Source organism: Diadema setosum, chromosome 18 (genome assembly GCF_964275005.1).
Source record: "Diadema setosum chromosome 18, eeDiaSeto1, whole genome shotgun sequence".
Lineage (NCBI taxonomy): Eukaryota > Metazoa > Echinodermata > Echinoidea > Diadematoida > Diadematidae > Diadema > Diadema setosum.
The window spans coordinates 21817280-21836826 of record NC_092702.1 but is presented as its reverse complement, the minus strand read 5'-3'; the positions used below and the strand labels follow the sequence as shown (position 1 = coordinate 21836826).

At 39.0% G+C, this 19547-nt stretch overlaps 1 protein-coding gene across 1 annotated transcript in view; it reads left to right on the top strand.

The window, feature by feature from the left end:
• The first annotated feature begins 11069 nt into the window (after positions 1–11069).
• LOC140241511 (fibroblast growth factor receptor-like) overlaps positions 11070–19547 on the top strand; it is a 140804-nt gene continuing 132326 nt past the window's right edge. Inside the window, exon 1 of the mRNA XM_072321243.1 lies at positions 11070–11202. The gene's annotated coding sequence lies outside the window, so the exon portion shown is untranslated. The remainder of the gene's footprint in view (positions 11203–19547) is intronic.

Below are 19547 nucleotides of genomic sequence, written 5' to 3'. Positions count from 1 at the left end.
GACTCTGTGTGTGTGTGTGTGTGTGTGTGTGTGTGTGTATGTGTGTGTGTGAGTGTGTTTGTGTCACCATCATCATTTTTGTTTTATTTCTATAGAACTCCTTCCGCTGATGGTACAGTTCGATCGGAGTGGGGGAGTTTTCAATAGATCTAGATTCTGGCATCATTGATTTTATAGCCAGAAAGCTCCTTAGTTCTAAAATCGTCAAAAACAGGTTGTAGTCATACGAAATTGTAGTAGCCTGTATAATATGAATTATCATCATAGTCGAAGGGCTAACATCACAATGTACCAATGTCATACCGTATTATCAACGATATAATATGCTCATGAGAATGAGAGAATTTAGGCAAAATTCCTCTAAAACCTATATAAGTTCACGAAATTATAATTATGTAGCCTGGCTTCCAGATGCGATTAAAAAAAAAAAAAAAAATCTACCATGGAAATTCTCACGAACACAGTCACTATCTTATCTTTTTTAATGTAAAAACTACTGCTCAAATTCGCACAGAGACAATGGAATAGCTCCGTCCACAGACCTCGTATAAAACAACAGTTCAGAAAACCTACGCCATACTGTGACATAGACCAAATAAGTCTGACCATGGAACTACAATACTAGAGTAGCTCCATGCATGGTCTGACCATCGGAGGTACTGTATGTTCTCTCATACCTCCTTGGTCTGACGGAGTCTGCACTCTCGAAGACTAATCGGCCGTCTTCGACAAAAATGTCCACAGACTTTGGGGAGGCGTTTGGAAGGCTGCTGCTATGATCGCAACAAAGATGTCCTCCTAGCCTTGTCATTTTTGTTTAATTGACAGGGATCCCTGCCGTGCACAAACACCAAGAGACCCAGTGGAAGAATCACTTACTTCCCGCCTTGCTGTAAAAAAAAAAAAAAAAAAAAAATGTGTATTGTGTAGCTCCATGGTTAGCCTTTTGTCAAGGCCCTCTCGCTGTAATGGGCGAGCGAAGCGAGCCCAGCCGAGCGCGCCACCTCGCGCAACCCCACTCAGCTGGGCTCTCTTCACCATACAGCGAGAGGGCCTTGACAAAAGGTTACTCCATGGTCGGAGTGAACGTCATATTCCAAGAACGATTAAAACAGAAGAAGATAAAAACGAAACCCTTGGTCTCACCATCCCCTCCCCCTGCCCTACCCTCTTATCACAAAACTTTCTCTTTGATCGAATGTACTGTATATTTAGTATTGGCGTCTTTCCAGCACCAACACTGTAACACGACAAACATAATTATAATTTATGTAACAGAACAGTGATGTGAGACCAACGAATAAAAAAATACACGAGAAGTACAAACAAACAAAGAAAACGTGAAGTTTATATTATTGATACGGATGATTTCTGAAACTGCTAATTTGCACGACGTAACTTTGTTGGGAGGCGCTCCCAGATCGTTTGGGGGAGAAATAGTTGTGAAGAGGAGCGAGGGATATAACAAGGCGGGACGTTAGGAAAGTAGGTCGGGTAAGTAACCACTGTGATGTGCCTGACTATGCAAAACTTGAACTTGCATTTCGTGACGATCAGGCTTGTATTGGATACTTTCATCAATGCTCATGGGCTCGTGTAATATTCATCTATGACAAGAGGGTTGCCATGAAAGTGTGTTACAGATGAAACAAACTACTTTGCTTTGCAGCTTTTGGAGACGACGAAGATCATGATAGGATATTAATATGCTACTCAGTGCATGGCAAGCAGAAATCCATGTATGATTGCTCAGGCCATTATCATTCTAATCCATGCAATGTTAATAAACATACGAAACTATATTGTTCTAAACTAACTACTTGGAGGGGTATAATAGGGATATAACTACGAAAAATGTTGAGTTCTGGAGAGTTTTCAATTTTTTCCTTTCTCCAGTTTTACATCATGTCGACAATTACATTATATATATATATATATATATATATATATATATATATATATATATATATATATATATATATGTATATAATACACATACATTGTACATATACATATATGTACATAGACATATACATACATGAACATAGGATTATGCATAATCATATAGGTCTACATGTATCCACATTTATTCATTTTGTTTTGCTGTTCATCTGCCAAAAAGTCATCTGCCAAAAATACAGACCCTGCCACTGGCCCCATAATTTACAGGGAAAACGTTCCGTATTATGACCCCTGGTGATGCATTTCTGAGCGCTCACTGTATTTATAGTGAATATTTTGTTTTACCCTGCATTCACTCTTATCGAGGTAGAAGAGTTATAGCTCAGCGTCACTAAGGGGTGTCGGGATGCGAATTGCACAAAGACGTTTTGATAATGTTATAAAAAGAAAAAGAAAAGAAAACGAATGAATATGTTGGAAATATTTATACTTTACAATCATTTTCAATAAGGATCAATGATATTCAATATAAATCTGACAAAAATTTACTGTTTGAATAATTACAGCCAATAACTGGAACTCCAACTCTGAAACCTCCTTGGGTTGATATTAGAGTGACGGGTGTTCTGATCTGTTCATTGTAACTGGAATCATGTAACTGGGGATGTGATCTCTTATAAAAGACGGTTCTGCGTTCTAATGCATGCAAACTCTTAAAAGGATGATTATACAGATTTGCGAATAATTGAAAATGTCCCATGTCTCGCTGAAATACACGAGAATGTTTATCAAAAGGATACGATAAACAATATCTTTTTTTTTTTTTTAGAGAAGAATATATGACTAACGAAACATTATCAAACAAGAAAGCTTCAAGCCAATTATCCTACGGTTAAACTCCAATATAAATGTCTAATTTTCAAAGTATATTCTATCAGTACCATGATGGTCAGAAGAATCCGAAGAATTTCGTTGACTTATGAAGACTGAACCCGGAAAAGAAATGGTATATAACAAAATATTATATATTTCCGGGCATATACGACGCAACAGGTCTCACCTTTATGATTATGGTATTACTTTTTTTTTCTATCAGAGAAATGAAAAAAGAAATGCCAGCAACCAGGACTCAGTCATTTATCACAAGTCGATTACATGCAAGATGCGATATAACACCTGCCGCTTTCAACCCCCACGCAATACCTTTTTGGAAGCTCAGGGAAGATAAATCAACAAAGTGATTTCAATGGCTCGCAGGCACCGAATAGTACATAGGATGGTTCATGATTTGCCCTATTTGTGTATGTATGTGTGTGCGTGTGTGTGTGTGTGAGTGTGTGTGTTTGTTTGTCCGAACTGACCCTCTTCCTCACCCCCCCCCCCCCCCGAAAAAGAGGCATACAGGCCAATGTATAAATCTAACAATGCAGCCTTTTGGTATTACATTGGAGTTGCTCCTGAGCGGCAGTAATAGCTGTGAGTTATGAAAGAAGAATTAAGAGGAAGAAGAAGACATTTTAAGGTGTAAGCTCATATGGAATGGTGTTCATTGTTACTTGAAAACTCGAAATTACGAGTCGATGTTACACTGCAAAAACATCGGTGTTAGATTTAACACCACGGGTGCTAAATCTAACACCGATCAAGTGTCAATAGAGGACCACACTCACATGAGGTGTAGACCTGTTGTTATGATGTTGAAAAGACAGTGTTCACCTGGCACTTCATATTGTTAATTTGACACTATAGCTGGTGATATTTTGACACTGCGCTGGTGTTAATTCAACAATGACACCGCATGGTGTTGATTTGATATTGCTGGTGTTAATGTCAATGGTGTAACACCCACCCAGCTTCAATAGGAGACCACACCAACTGGTGTTACTGTGGTGTAAATGTGTTCACACCTTTCTTTTTTTTTCCTTCAAAAATCAAGTATATAGGAATATACTTTATCGGAAAATTCTTGATTGTCTTGTTGAAGTTCAAAATCAACAAGAAAAACAGTAACTAAGAAACAATTCAAAAAGCAATTTTATATTTTAGAAGTGACACCCGAAGGTGTTGATCCAACACCACAATTGAGCACCGAAAATTTAACACCAGCTCGGTGTTTCATATTGAACACCGGACTTTTTGCAGTGTAGTGTATAATGTATATGATATCATACCATACACAGTTTATTAAAAAATCACGTCATGCTTTATACCATTCTTAGATGAAACAAAAACCCAGCTTTGGTACTTCAAAGTAGTTCTAGAATGTGAGCTAGGGATAGAAACAACCAATGTAAAAGCGTAAGTCAGTATAATCAATGCTATATAAGTATTGTTAAATATACAAAGTGTGAACAATAGTTACAATATAATTGTTTCTGTAGAATAAACCGTCTACGGTTATGGTTTATTGAGGAAAATAGTGATATCTCCTTATATTTCATATACTTTATGGAGAAATTTGTATGTGGTATAGGATGTTTTGTGATACAACTGACTTACACGAATGGATCAAAATAATGTGATAACTCGGACATTTTTTTTTTTTAATCACTGCTCCCAATGGTAAACAATACCTTTTAAAGGGTCTGTTCACGAGCACTACGCACCACGACGTGGGAGGAAACGCTCAAAAATAACAGCTCATTTCCAATCGCACTTCCGATCACCCACGGCACAGCTTCCAAAAAATAATGTTGAGTTATCGCCAAATCGCTCGGAGAAAATTAATCGGTATCTGACTGACGCGCAGCGATGACATATCGCGTCCAGTTGTTAGTCTGTTTTCAGACTCATAACTATTTAATACTTTGCTTCCCATCCCCAGTGACTAGCATGACTGTTATCGTTTAATATCTGAGGTCATTTTGTATATTCTGTAAATGATCATTCATTCCCCATTTCACTGGTTTTTTTTTTTTTTTATAACTAAAAGTGTTTCACGCAAAAATTATGTACTAACATACACTAACAGATATATGTAAGAAAGTACATAATGTTATAGAATACTTTGCATTTTTTTCATAAAATACAATTATGATAAAAATCAAATACAATGCAAGCGTAATTCAAAGGAATGGTATAGTTTTGGTTGAAACCTCATTTCAGGTTTCTGACTTTTTTTTGGTGAGATAAAGGGGAATCTCTTATGAAGTATGAAAGAGCATGTAATTCTAAAAGAAATTCAACGTCTATTAATGAAAATTGGTTTTGAAATTCCTGAGACATCCAAACAAAGTGATCCTAACAAAAGATGGGACCCACCTTTTATTAGGATCGCTTTGTTTTACTTTGTTTTTGGACATCTCGGCCATTTCACAACCAAGTTTCATCAAATTAACTTTGAATATCTCTTAGAATTGTATGCTCTGTAACATTTCATAATAAAGTGGTTTCACATGATATCTTGCTCAAGGTCAATTCTAATCTTCACCAATAAACTATCCCTTTAATGAGATGATGGTAATACATTGGTATCACCGTCTTACGAGTTCACATGAGTCTTTGCTGGTGGGAAGTATTTTGTGTGTGTGTGTGTGTGTGTTTAAATAATGGAGAATATACTAATTCTAATCATCTGCTTCAAATTGGTGCGGAGTCGATTTTGATAAGTACCTCCTTGACATAACTGGTAACGATGAATTTTAATGAGGGATGGATTCGTGTAATCTACACAAGCCAATGGGAGAGTTGTAAAACCATAACATCATGGCCTCTTATTCCATATCATCATTGTTTCGGCAGATATTATTCTTCAAGAAATTAGTTTTGTGGACCTAAAAAAAAATCTTTGTCACATTTTCCAAAACTCACCTCTTTTATGAATTAGTGCATTCTGGTTTTAATGAATTCTCTAGAGATCTGCTTGTCTGGTTTTATTACGTTCATCAAAGTCGTTTGAACGTCACGAAGTTACATTTTGTGCCATAAAGGGGGGTGGGTGGGGTGGGGAGGGAGCGGTTGTATTTTATTGCTGTTCGTACCCTAATTTTACAGCTGGGAAGGTGTTCTCTGAAAAGCTTGAAAGCCAATCTATGTCCTTAAAATTATATTACTGCTCTGTATGTAATCACGATGTATAGCAGCGACATAAATTTTATTGTGACGTAGGATATTATTGTGTTGTTATAGACCGCGTAAGCAGGCTTTAGGTTCTTTATAGACTGCATATAAATGGAAAAGTTTCGCCCTTCTAAAAAGTGACGTCAGAGATGCACCTGAATTGGATTTTCCCAATCGTTAGTGTATCATAGCGATGACCAACACTTTGTTTTTGGGCACCGCGCAAATAGAGTGCCCGCATAATTTCGAAGGTGTATAAAGGCCTATAAAGGGCTCATCACAGTGCGATCGTTCGTGCGCGTCGTTTCCACGCACGTATTTAGTGCTTGTTTTCAGCAACGATTGACATTAAACGTCGATCGTTGTATTGATGATTTTTGTCAACAGTTTCCGTGAGAAACACAAACACTGCGATAAATAGTTTTTTTTTTTATTTATTCTTGCAGGCCAACATTTTTTTTTTTTTTTTTTTTAACGATTGAGTCAAAAGGGGTCTGAGCTTTCGATCCTAGCAGAATCTCCGTCAGACGCAAAATGACAAACAGGCAGGGAAAGCAATCACATAATAAGAACTACGCACAAGACTGTGAACAGTCATGGGAGGGCTAGGGACACAGAACAAAGAAAACAAAGGGGGGGGGGGGGTTGGAGGTCATGGGCAAGGAGCCCAACAGGTAAAGGGAGAGGGATTAAAGCAGGAGGGTGAACAGACAAAAGCCAGAGGAAGGTCAGTGATGATCCCGAAGACATGGGGGCAACTCATAATTTGAGAACTTTTTCAGAAGGATAAGGACGAATAGGGATGCAACATCAGACATCAGTTTTTAACTAACTTTAATGTTAAACAGTGCATTTGATTTGATATCTTTATAAGGTCGTCATAAGAGGGGCAAACTCCGCAATGTTCAGCGATGGGGCGATGCTCCCTAACGAGCATGGGATCTGTGATAAGAGTTCAAAATATTGCCCCCTCTATAGTGATAGCAAGTGCGCTCATTAGCGGGAGCAATTCGCACGTTTGGAGTCACGGAGTAATACAGGCGTCAGTTGGCTACATGCTGTCAAATTCACACCCGACAACTTCCGTTTATTATCAACGCAGTCCCCGCTATGAAACGAAAGTTGGTGAACAGTGTTCTGTTGATAGCATAGGGCAATTGATAAAAAACACAAACAAATGAAACAAAGCAAAACCGAAAAATTAATCGCAAGGTTCAACAAGCTCTTTATCAGCTCGGAATTTCCGGTCTTGTTCCATTTTACATGTCAGTCTGTGTTGACTTGTTGGTCCGCTCGGAAATAAAGGACATCGTAAATTTCAACAGCTTCTTAATCTCTTTCTCTCTCTCTCTCTCTCTCTCTCTCACTTCCCAATCTCCATTGTGTGTGTGTGTGTGTGTTGTGAGTGTGTGTGTGTTTGTGTGAGTGTGTTTTTGGTATTCCTTTTTTATCGGTAATTTTGCTGCACTATTTTCCATTCCACTTGTTTCAATATAAAATGAAATGTGTGTGTTTCAGTCATTACATTGTTGAAATGCTACATCATAAAGAACTTTTTTTTTTTTACCATGTACAGTGATACCAAATTGATAACTGTTTTTCATGTTATTTGAATAGAAGTGAATATCCAAGCATTGAAGAAAAAAAATGCACTTAAAACAGTGTGTCTTTATGCAACATTCTCGTGTAAAATGGACGGAAGATGCTGAGCACCTTTAATCCAGTGAATGGACGGACTTCAGGCGATATCTGGCAAACGCTTCGACGAAAATGATATCGTGATTGAAAAATGTGCTTGCAGTGCTCATTGGAAAGGTAATCGGCCAGCAACTTATGAGATTTCGTTACGGCCATGGTGCGTTAGAAGTGAAGTATAACATGATATATAGAGGCAATAATAGTAGGGCCAATAGTAATAATAATGAAATATAACACTTTTATGATGATATCAACTCTTATGAGAAAAAAAAAAAAAAAAAACTACAGACGAACATGAGGAATTCAAGTATATTACCTTTCCCAATGGTCTATAAACAGCATTTCATTCGGGTTCGAACCCTTATCATTTTTTTTTTTTTTTTTAAAACTGAAATAAGTAAGTGTATTTTTTTTCTATGTAAAAACATGATTGTGTAATATCAGGTTTTTGTTCTTTTTCTTAATTCTGACCCCCCAAAAAAAGGAGAAAAAAGAATATAGCACACTCTCCTTTGGCATGGTAATCATTATTACCCAACGATATATTTTGAGGTCTGCTTCTTGAAGCAATAAACGACGATATCGCAACATAATCTGAAGTCACGATGTCGAGACCATTGAAATGGCAATCCTCTTGATGAATAGTACTCGGGTGTCATTAATAGAGGTAGTTTTGACAATAAAGTCTTATGTTTCACTTGCTCTTACCGAATATCTATACTAATCACAACCACATATCGATATCAAAAGCGGCGGGAGTCCCTGACAAAAACAAAACAAAACAAAAAAACAAAACCAAACAAACAAAAACAAAAAAAACATTAACAGCTATGATGTCATCAACTTTCATTCTGTAAACAATGTAAAAACTATAGAAAACCGCAAAACAAAACAAAACAAAAAACAAAAACAAAAAAGCATCGTGCATTATATCCTTTGTGTGTGATCCAAGAGGAGAATTCTGATATAGACGACATCCTCCCCTCATCGTACTGCCGGGCATCCCCACGAGTGATGTGGTGTGTAATATCTTTGGTTTGCGAATATGCGCGAAAATTTGTTAAATATATATCCTTGTCTTGGTGTGTAATCTTTGTGAGACATCTGCTATTCCGTTTTTGCTTCATTTTATTCTTTGATGAACTATGCATGGTGTGGAATGCGCTGTTTCCTCAGTCCAATATCATTGTTCACAATGCGCACTGACCTCTCCTTATTCGGTTACAGTTCGTTATTCCGAAGGTTCGTTATTCCAAAGGTTTGTTAATTCGAAAATGAAATAAAAAGGTTCATATTTCCGAAGGTTCGTTAATCCGAAAAACGAAATAAGATTCGTAATTCCGAAGGTTTGTTAGTAGTATGTTCACACTCTGCCCTCCCCCCCCCCCCCTTTTTCTGATTAACGAATCTTCAGAATAACGGACTTTGTTTTCATTTTCGGATTAACAAACCTTCGGAATAACGACGGTATCACGGAATAACGAACTTTTCGGACTAACGCCACAATAGTTAATGTTCTGATTTGAGCGACCACATTTCATTTTCGAATTAACGATGCATCTATAGGCTCTAGAATTTGTGTGTTTCAGAGTAACAAACTTTATTTCATTTTTGGATTAACGAACCTAGGACATAACGAACATTATACCCCTTATTTCAACCCAAGCAAAAATGATAATAAGGAAAGGGAATTCAGCCTTAAACAGACAAGTAAACAAACAACAAACAATACAACACTAATTTGACTGAACTCCATGATAAAACGTGTCATGGTTGTCGTATGTTTCATCATCAAGATGCGAATATTATACAACTTTCATAATTTGTTCATCAGACGTAAATATTGTCTGACGCTGCAGGTGCATGTCCATCTCATTACCGCCACTGCAGAAATCATAATTATGACTCAACATATGATTGGATGCAGCACGGCTGCTACCAAAGACTCCCCGTATTATTGCCACTGATACACAATCTTTGCAAAGACCTTTACAGGAAGAAGAAGAAGAAGAAGAAGAAGAAGAAGAAGAAGAAGAAAAAAAAAAAACTCATCATCGTTTTACTGTATGGCAACACAGCAAAACTTTGATATGATGTTTTTTTTTTTTAGTTTTTTTTTATTTCATGTAAAATAAACCAGAGAAGACGAGCATCGTACATTAGTTATGTGTGAACAAATACAGAATTGTTAGACAACATCGAGTCACCTCATTGAAATAACACATTCACTCATTTTGAGTAGGGCCTATAAATGTGGTTGCTACCAATATAAATGTTTTGCGAATATACCAGGGGGAAAAAAATCATACAATTTCTTACCTTGTAGTCCAATCTTTGTGAGAAGTCCGCTATCGCATTTGTTTCATTTTCTTCAATTTGATAAACTCAGGTGGAATGGAGATGTGCAACGTATATCTCAGTTGAGTCACATCTTTTTTTGTTCATATTTGCACACTGACCTTCCTTATTTCAACCCAAGAAATATTTCTTGAAGATCCTGCAGTCCAAAATGGTTAAAAAGGGATTTCACAGATTGCTAGATAATTGTATAGATAGGTAGATAGATAAATAAATAAATACTGTGTAGAAACAAACCGACAATGCTGGGAATGATTGTGTGCCCTCAATAATCCGAATGAACTCCAAAGTTTGTAATTATATTTCGTCATCAAGCTGCGTAAACAATTTCAAAATTATTTCGCTCAGACTTTCTGTCAAAGTTCTATACAGTTGTACTGCTGCACGGCTGCTGTCATCAAGACCGGTAAAGACTGCAATTATTGCGAATTAGAATTGTTGTAAAGAGTTTTACAGAAGAAAGCTTTCCAATGTTCACTTTCTATAGCAGCATTGACAACCAGTTTTGTTGTTCGCAATGTGTTTGTTTCATTTGCTATAATTATAAATATTTCATTTTTCTACCGTTTTCATTGTGTGTGCTTGTGTTGTGTGTTTGGATGACCATAAGTGTGTGTGCTGTGTGTATGCGTGTGTGCACGTGTGTGTGTGTGTGTGCAAGTGTGGAGACTGCGTTGAGGACCATGCCAAAAGTTTTGTGCGGCACCACCGTCACAGGACAGGCACCCGATACCCCGACGACGTTGGCCCTCCTTGACGGCACGGTACGCTGTCTACATGCGCACAGTGCGTGGTGGGGTAGCCTTCTGCATGCGCTTCGTCGCTTTTCATCAGCCAAGCACTCCTCTCTCCCAGTCCAATTTAGCTGCGCTTCCACGCATTACAACAGCTAACGAGAGCGTGCATGCGGTGTTTACCGGGTGTACAGGATCAGAGCGAGTTGGTGGATATCGAGCCGGGCCGACCGTTTCCTGTTGCGTTGGACGATCATCACGAGCGGTGATGATGCTATTTAATTTAGCTGTTCTAACCTTCTCGAAGAAAGAACAACGTTACGAACGTGTAGCTCCTGCAAACTTTGGATCCTGGCCCTGCGATTACATGTAGATGTTACATTTCGTAGCGAATGACACTTGACCAACGATCGAATGTGAGGTGGAAGATTTTCTTTGTGGTTGAAAACAGGTGAGTATTTCAGGCGAAGGTACAGTAATTTCTTACTTTGCTCAGAATCAACGCCACGGCTGGCTGTGCCATGTGATGTGCCGAGATCGAGTTCTTTCACTTAGTAGTCGTCTGCACTAGCACTTGAAGTTGAAGTTATTCTTATTATCATTATTATTATTATTATTTTTTTTTTTTGCAGGACGTACAGTGTACTTGTACTACAAAGTAATAGGGTTCTAGCGCTACTGTGTCTGTGAGCTGACTCAAGTTACTCCCTGACATAGTGACAGTAAACATTTTCGTTTTTGTCGTTCAATATGTCTGTCATCTTCGCCAGACCATCTCGGCGCCACCATATCCATGAGCATGATATCATGAAAACCGTCAAAAAGACCAGTAAGGTTGTTCGTTTCATTTTTTTTCCTTCTCCATCCGAGAAGACGGCTGGAATTTGGATAGCTAGGGCCTAGCTGGTCGTCTGCCATCCATCAGGGCATGCCTTGGCCTGGGCATGGGGCCACGTTGTATTGGACCGAATGAAGCTACATGTAGCTCGGAGGGTCTAATATTAAAATAAAGAAGAAAATTGTATTTGAGAACAATTTCTTTCAACAACAATAATAGTGATGTAGATGTAGACAGTATGACTGTCTAGGCCTACTGTTTGACACCTGCACATCAAATAGTAAGAGATTTCAGAGTTCTAAGAGTAGCGGACCCAGTTTGCGGCAGGTTAAGGCCTTTTCAAGGGTATTTTTTTTAGTGGTAATCTGGTAAAATGGGCAACAGATTTTTTTTTTTTTTTTTTGAAGAGGTACCAAAGGCCTCTTGACACTGCATCACAATTTTGTATGGTGGACAGTTACAGTACCCTAATGTTAGTCATAATAATCAACTTTATGTAGCAAGTTTGCAACCACCAGGAGGACCCGTTTTGCGGCAGGGGGGTCCAGTTTGCAGCACCCCACACAAAAATGTCCCCTGATTTCTTCAAACATTAAAATTTTGCAAAAACCAAATATTTTTTTGATGGTACAGCTAGTTTTCAGCTTGTTAGAATACTTTATTTGGATTCATTATCTCAATCCTTCACGATTTCATAGTTTTTCAAGATCGCATGTATTTCATCAATTTCCACCCATTTTGACATGTAAAATAGCGCTATGTGTGTAAATCCCATGTAGGGGTGCCGCAAACCGTACCCATCCCCGACATTTTGGTCACTGTTGCAATCCTCAAAACTGACAAAGGAAATGAATTTTAGAATATTTAACACAGTTACACAAGGAATCCTTACCATGCCAGGCCTCTTTTCATAGTAAGATTTTGTATAAAGATACAAACAAGGGATGATGGTGGTTGCCTAGCAACAGAACAAAATCTTAACGTTTTGTTAAAGTCATACTTTTTAGCTCACCTGAGCCAGACGATCGCCCTTCGTCCGGCGTCCGGCGTGCGTCGTCCGTCGTGTGTAAACTTTTTACATTTTCATCTTCTTCTTGAAAACCCCAAGACCGATTTTCATCAAACTTTGCAGGTAGCATCCCTAGGGGGTTAGGAACTCAATTTGTTAAAATGGGCACCATGCCCCACCCAGGGGGCCCCAGGGGGGCCCAAACCCCCCAAAATTAAGGAATCTGTAAAAATCTTCTTCTCTAGAACCAGAAGTGATAGAGCTAAGTTAATACTATGAGTTAGTACATTGATGACTGTAGTTTCAAGTTTGTTCATGGCAGAATCAGGGGTGCCCCCCTTGGGACCCAGGGGAGGGGGTGGGGAGGGGTCCTAATGGGGCCTAAATTGTACATTTTCATCTTCTTCTTGAGAACCCCATGACCAATTTTCACCAAACTTGGCAGGTAGCATCCCTAGGGGTTAGGATCTCAATTTGTTAAAATGGGCACCATGCCCCACCCAGGGGCCCCCAGGGGGCCCAAACCCCCCAAAATGAAGGAATCTTTTAAAATCTTCTCTAGAATCAGAAGTTATAGAGCTAAGATGATACTATGAGTGAGTACATTAATGACTGTAGTTTCAAGTTTGTTCATAGCAGATCCAGGGGTGCCCCTCTTGGGGGCAGGGGGGGGGGGGGTTGGGAAGGTCCAAATGGGGGCCTGAATTGTACATTTTCATCTTCCTGAAAACCTCACGATGGATTTTCGTCAAACTTGGCAGGTAGCATCCCTAGGGGTCAGGATCTCAATTTATCAAAATGGGCACCATGCCCCACCCAGAGGGCCCCAAGGGGCCCCATCCCCCCAAAGTAAGGAATCTTAAAAAAATTGGGCCCTTATTGTACATTTTCATCTTCTACTTGAGAATGCCTGGTCAAATTTTAGTAGAGCTGTGAATAATTTAGATAAGTGACTGCGTGAAAGGTGAACTTGCGATACTCAGGTGAGCGCTAGACCCGCGGGTCTCTTGTTTAGAAACAGCGTGACACAAGACGGTTTAAATTAGAATTATGAAGGCCATCATGCGAGTTATTTCATGATTCTGGTATCAAAAGAAAGCTCTTCAGTTGCTCTTCAAGTAAAACAATCTAGCAAAAAAAAACTCTTCTACTTTTGAAGATATGGTTAGATATATTCCTAGGGGTGCCGCAAGCAAACTGGACCCCTGCAGCAAACTGGTGCCTCGACTCTAGACCTCGTCTAGAGTAAAAGACAAGAATGGAACTCTTGTAGAATCTACCTAATTAGACACCCTACAGTAAATTAACAATAGATTTCTATGTAGGGGCCCTAAATGTAGATATTTAGATTCTGGAATGGGTAAATTTATAATTAAATATAATGGCATGAAAACTGCGACCTCTGTACTTCTTAAAACTGGTGAGGCCAAATCGTGATATCGGTCACCTCTCGTTCTGCGTGTGCATCTCCACTATGTGCAAAGTCTATGAGCATTTTAGAGCACTGAAATTAGCCATAAAAAGTAAAACGTCATTGAGGTTTTCATTTCTTTCCTTGGCTCTTTGTGTATTAGAAAGCCAATGCATTAAAATTACAGAAACAAAGCAAACAAGCGAAGAAAAGCTGTGCCAAAGAGCAGATTAACATATTTGTTTTGAAGGTGTGTCTCATGGAAATGATCGCAAAATGCACATAGTTATTGGATCTACAGACTGTATGATGATGACAGATATACATGCTTTTGAAGTTTTCCTGGATAGTGGTACGCACTTTTCATTGCGTACTCAGTAAAAAGGTTGAGATCAGTTGCTGCTTTGGGGGAAATTTGTACTTTTTCTGTTTTCTTGACAGTTTTTCATGTTACCGTAGGGACTGATGATGTATTCCTACACAAGAATGTAATTAACTGATCAATTTCTGCATGCATTTCATGTTGTCATCTGAAGTACTGCATACAAAGGCTTTGTAAGCTCCTTTGTGCTAGTCCTAATCTCATCTCAACTCAGATGTAGCATTGATTATCTGGGTTTTGCTGGCAAGGACAGCATCATTGTGACTTGTATCATTCCTTTTTGGGATAATGTCATTTTGTGCATTGCAGGCCCAATGCAATAATCCCCTTTGAATAATGTTGCGCAAGGCTGTGCTAGCTAGCTTGGTGATCGTTATACAAGACCCAAGCCCATAATGCTGGTGATTTGCCATTGAAGAAGAAAACTTAAGAATTAGCCTGACTTTTCAGTGCCTTTCTTTAAGGAGTCTTGGATCTGTACCATTGTGATGGTTTCTTTATGCCTCTCACATCAGGCCTCAAATTAGACTCTTTCATTTCCTTTGTGTAGACAGGGGATGCTTTCTCCACTCACATCTCAGGTGTACTCCAGGGAAGATATTTATGCCAAAAGAGACTGATGGAGAGCCACTGCTTACTCTCAACACATGTCATAACTTGATCTCCTACTTGTTCACATTCTGTGAGGATATCAGCCAATTATGCTGGATTTTTATTTAACTCATTATTGCTTTCATTTATGTGTCCTCCATTCTTGCTGCCTTCATAGGAACGTTTTGAATGGTTTGAAGGGTGGTAGTCAGGGTGTGGAGAATGTTGCCAGTATGGCTTCTAGAGTGCAGTGTTTTGTTTTGTTTTGTTTTTGTTTTTTTATTTGTTTTTTATTTGTTTGTTTGTTTTTTTTTTCTTCAGATGACAACACCTTAGACTTGTAGTCATACAAGAGCCACTAATCAGTAGGTAATTTAACATTTCCCAAAGCAGGGCTTTGATATTGAACCAGACTACATTGTAACTGCCCAGAATGGGATAAGAAGGTTGTTCCCCTCCCCCCCCCCCCCCCCACATCATGTTTTTTGTTTTTTGTTTTTGTCCTTTCCAGATTATATAGTATTTAAAAATTCTTTTCAATAATATTTTTACCACTTTATGGCTATTGTTCATAAGATTAAGAGACATTTTAGGCCCTATTGTACACTGTAGTTTAGCCCTCTGTAGACACATCTGACAGTAAAGCAATTTCAAAGATGAGTTGATATTTTGAATTACAAGTTTTCTTATGATTTACGCTCTTCCCTGCGCTGGGGGTCTCCACTTGTAGTTTCCAATTGTGTTGATATGATAATCAACGAACTCAAAAATTTCTGCGACCTCTCTGTGAATCCCATTCCTCTTAGCTTCCGGATCAACCACTAGTGAGTGCAGGACACTACTGCGTCGTCACTCATTATCTGATTTCTCGCTAGCACTGTATGTAGAGTATGTACTGTATTTCTTCCGGTTCTTTGATTTAATCATTGAGTGGAACTAGAGCTGGAAAGTATCTTAGAAGATTAAGTGTTGTGTGAACTCACCATTTAAAAGAAAACTGAACTGACATTTTCTAATTGTCTGATAATTCTAATCTACATTTTTTGATGGCTACTACTGGAAAGAGAGGATTGTAAAACCCAGGATAAGCCTGGAATGATTTTTTGAAAAAAAAATGAAAACGAGCAAGCCATGGAACGATCCACGCAATTTGGCCTACGTCACAGGTGCTCTTTGTGCACAACTCCGACATTAGCAAGACGAACTACATAATGCCAATTTACTGATGAAATCTCACACGAAGCACTCCAAAAGCTGTTATTTAGTATAATTGCAATATGGAGCTATAATAAATATGTTAAACAATATCTATTAATCTTTAAAAGCAAGCTCTTCAACAGCTTTTTATTTAGATAAAACTTGTGGGGAAATTCCAGATATTTTCAAAATGAAATTGGCATCATTATTCGAACGTGCTGCCCATAGAAGACCGTGTGTAAGTAACGTTACGCATTGATGATCATGATCGAGCGATGGTTCGCCAGTTCAAACTATCTAACGTAGATGAGGGCTGAGTGAATCTCGAAAATCCAAATGTAGACTCTCTTCAACGGCACGCACGATTTACGCTTAGTGAGATGAAAACGGTACCCAGCACACATAGACTCTGAAATACTAGAACTAGGACTAGGACTACTGAGCAGTCAAGGAGTAGGTTCTACGTGGCAGTCCAAGTTTTGATGAGTAGGCCCTACACTCACTCACCGTCGACATTGCAGCTGTAGGCCCTATGTGCACAGCGCTAAGGCACAGCGTAACGTTACATACCCTGCTGCCAGAACTTGAAGAAAGTCCAGACGAAAGTCCAGACCCCAGATCTAGATCTGGACCCTTGTCCTGCAGGCACTGTTGTTCCTGTGCTGAATTTTTCAGGTAAGGTATCTTCTTTATGGATTTCCGATGTTTTGTAGTCGAGTAAATCTCATAGTCGTGTTCTTTACACCAAGGACTAATGTTAGATCTACCAGTTTGTTTCAGTAGGCCTACTAGGACCCATATCTCGGAAGAGTGGCCTGACCACGTAGATTCTAACACAGTGTCACTGCTTCGCGATCCCAGCGCTGGTGTAGGTATAGTGCTAGCGTACTTCCGTATCCATAGATATCTCAAAATTCACCTTGCCAAATGGCACCAAACTCACAGGAAGTACTTTATGATTCATATCCAACAGCTCACATTAATTGGAAACAAATCACATGTCGGGAAGCGTAAGTGTAGATGTCGACTTTCCTGTCGGCGTCGCTAAAAATAATCTGCTCTAACTCGTTACGACTAACATGAGTGATTGCGGCCAGGCCCTACCTAGAGTGTCTATCTGCTGTGCACGCACAGACTGAAGTTAGCCATTTAATATCATGAGACAACTCTTTCAAGTAATCGGGGGCAATAAATAAATTTACAAATTATTTGTGGTAAGTTGAATGAAAAATGTAGTTCCTATATCACACAAGTCGCAAAAATCATTACACTTTTAAATTTAGTTCTCGCGTAAATTCCCCGTTCACACAGTACTAGTCAGCTAACTTCATTTCTAGATTGTGCATCTTGCGTTCGCCAAGATCTCTCGCGAAGAGTGAATTTTTTTGAGTGACGACTTGAAAGTCGGCGTCAATATTGATACTTCTCGATTACTGATTTCGTTCAAATATAAAAGAATACTTTGAAATATGCTATGAAGTATATCCTGTAATTTTGGTGCGATTTGGTTTAGTGAAATTTGAGATATCTACATGGGTAGAACAGTACACAAGCGCCGCCTGCTAGCTAAATTAGGCCTAAGCGTTGTCTGCTACTCGATACGAATTAACGCACGCGTATGCAAGCACTTGTAATCAGTAATAGTGAGAGCACCTGTGACATCATAACATCCGGGCTCGTCAGCTCATTAGCATAATACTCACTTAAAAAGTTCCATTTTTAACATTAAATTACGGACTTAATCGTTGTGAAATTTTGATTCTGTTTGCACCGCTGGGTCTTTTAGAATTAAAAGAACAACATATAAAAAAAATAAAAAACCGGTAAAATGCCCGTTTAAAGGGTACAGTAAGTTCTTATCATTGATAATTAGCTGCTGGATCATCAATGATTACCTATGTATACTAGTAGCCTCTGCATGAACGTACAGTGTACCTACATGTAATGCCAGTATGGAGAGACTACATGCCACAAACAGCCCAATCTCAGTTATCCTGCCCTCACTTACATTTTGTATCCGCATCTCTTTATTATCTAGGCATGAGCTGGCATTCATTTCATCAAAATCCCTAAAATCATTTCTAGTGGATTTACTTACTGAACAATGGAAGTGTTTCACCCTGATTTATCCCAATAAAGCTGTTCATGGTTCTAATTAAGCGATGGAAATAACACGTTAAAAAAATTGTTACATCAAGTTTTGTTGCACTTAAGCAGGGTTCCCGCTAATGCAGATCCCGATTAACAGGTGAGCACTGTATAGGTAAATTGATAACATGCGCATACCCACAGCAGAAAGTGCAAGAAAGTGCTGTATTTGAGCGTATGTCTCTTATAGAGCCAAACCAATTTGTAATATCTGGATGCCACTGGTCAGGATGTGGCCGGCTAACTGAGGTCAGACTGTATATTTCAGAATTATTCAATCTATTTTTAGATTTACAAACGATTATTTTTTTTTTTCGTACAGAGACCTTGGATCTTCAGAGTAGTAAAACCTGTGATCATTTGCATTTGCGATTGAGGAACTGGAACTAATGATGTGTTTTATCAACATACACAAAGAGTCGGGGTGATTTGAAGCTGATACTGTAGAGGAACTTTCCCCAACATCTTGTTGCCGTCGTTGAGTTCTGGAAAACAGTTAACTTCCCCCCAAGCCTTATAACGATTTGTGTTTTTGTTGTTGACAGGAGTACAACAGGGTTCAAGACCAATTATGAAGTCCATGCTTGTATCTTTCAAAGAACACAACAGACAGTGGGGAAGTTCTAATTTCAGTTAATGTGTGCCGAGCTCGGCTGCCTTTCATGTGCGCCGCCTGGAGAGTCGCAACTCTACTTTGAAGTTCCTGCACATTTTGTGTTCCCTGCACAATGATGACCCTATTTTGTTCTTCTTTGAAGCAAAGTCATCTCCTAGCATTAGGTAAACTGCTTTTTTTTTTTCTGCTGTTATTATTGTTAGTAATGCCTGGAATACCTCTACACTTCCAAAGTCAGGGGTATCACTTGGCATGATCCACCAGTACCCATTAGAGTAACAAAGGGACTTGAGCCTCAGCCAGAAGTCATGGATGATATGTGGAGAAAACTAATAGTGTGCACACAATGGAGAGCTGTGGCTTTTATTTTGGGGGATATAACTGCAAGGGCTTTCACGCTCCTTTGATCTCTTAGTCCATCTTGCATACAGTTTATCCACAGGGGATGAGGGGCAGAAGTTGAAAGGCCTCTCAGCAAATAGGGGCTCTGCTTTTGTTCCCCTGCTGGCTATTGTTCCAACTTCCTGCCTTAGTAAAGGGTATCTGCACCAATTTCTTGGTAGGCAGGAGCTTGCAAGTACAGCATGTCAGTTTTGAGCAGCCA